General features: G+C 44.2%; 1 non-coding gene across 1 annotated transcript; it reads left to right on the top strand.

Annotated features, from left to right (window-relative positions):
• Positions 1-536: 536 nt before the first annotated feature.
• Positions 537-614, top strand: Trnat-cgu (transfer RNA threonine (anticodon CGU)). The gene has a single exon. It is a non-coding gene; the product is annotated as a tRNA-Thr (tRNA).
• Positions 615-1,352: the final 738 nt, after the last annotated feature.

Below are 1,352 nucleotides of genomic sequence, written 5' to 3'. Positions count from 1 at the left end.
ACTTTCGCACTTACGTACTTGTTAGAACGTGACAGGTATGATGACAGATGATAAAAAACCGACCATCTTAGCCAGGCAGTATAGGATTCGTATAAGAGGTGCAAGCATACACTGCTAGCCCTTAGTGTTGGTCAGAGGCGCCTATTACACCAGAGCACCCAGATACATCCTTAAATTACGTCCAAAAGAGAGGTATGGGCATTGTGAATGTCATCTCGCTTTGTGTGGTAGCGCACAGTACAGCGTATGTTATTCCAGGTCTAGAGCAGAGCCCAACTGGGGAAGTACCTCCACCTTACAGAAAACCGCAGCCAAATAACACTAGACCCTACTCATAGTGTTGTGTTCCTGCCGGTGAGTAAGGTTGACACAGCTCAATGAGGATGCGGAGTGTTAGGGTCGGCAACGCGCATGTTACTCCTCTGAAGTTGCAGGCGTACATAGGCTACGGAGACTGCTTACCATCAGGCGGGCCGTATGCTTGTTTCCCACCGACGTAGTATATAAAAAAAAGAATTTGGGACGGGTACCGCCGTGGCCGTGTGGTCTAGTGGTCAGGACGTTAGCCGCGTAAGCTGAAGACGCGGGTTCGATTTCGATTCCCGCCTCGGCCACCAGTGGACTTAGTCACGTTTTCTGTAGTGTATGATATGATATCTATTTCAGTTTTTAACTATATTACCTAAACTTAAGTAGAACGAGGACCAGTGCCTGATTAAACCACTGTTTGACCAATTAACTGCAACGTAATACAGTACGGCTGGGTCATACACATTTTTTAGCAAACTCGTTCGCGTCTTTCCTGTAGACATCGCAAAGTTAACGGTACCTAAAGCTTTATGCGGCACCTTTACAGGCGGGATAAATTTTTATAGCTAACCAACCAACCAACCAACCAATTTTATTTTTTTGACGACCAGTCTGGCCTTGTGGGTAGTGACCCTGCCTATGAAGCCGATGGTCCTGGGTTCAAATCCTGGTAAGGGCATTTATTCGTGTGATCAGCATGGATATTTGTTCCTGAGTCATGGGTGTTTTCTATGTATTTATGTATCTATAAATATTTATATATATTATATATATCGTTGTCTAAGTACCCTCAATACAAGCCTTACTGAGCTTACTGTGGGACTTAGTCAATTTGTGTAATAATGTCCTATAATATTTATTTATTAATTATACAGTACTTGAGACTCAAATCGTGGCAAACCAAAAACAAGCGGGCATCTCGCTCGTTTTTGCCCAGAACGTGCAAGTTATGGAATGAGCTACCTTCTGAGGTGTTTCCCTTGCGCTATGACATGGGGTTCTTCAAGAAGCAGGTTTTTAGGGTTCTCAAAGGTTGGCAATGC

This window comes from Cydia pomonella, chromosome 26, assembly GCF_033807575.1.
Source record: "Cydia pomonella isolate Wapato2018A chromosome 26, ilCydPomo1, whole genome shotgun sequence".
Taxonomy (NCBI): domain Eukaryota; kingdom Metazoa; phylum Arthropoda; class Insecta; order Lepidoptera; family Tortricidae; genus Cydia; species Cydia pomonella.
Note: the sequence above shows the minus strand (reverse complement) of the source record. Positions and strands in the feature narration are given on the sequence as shown.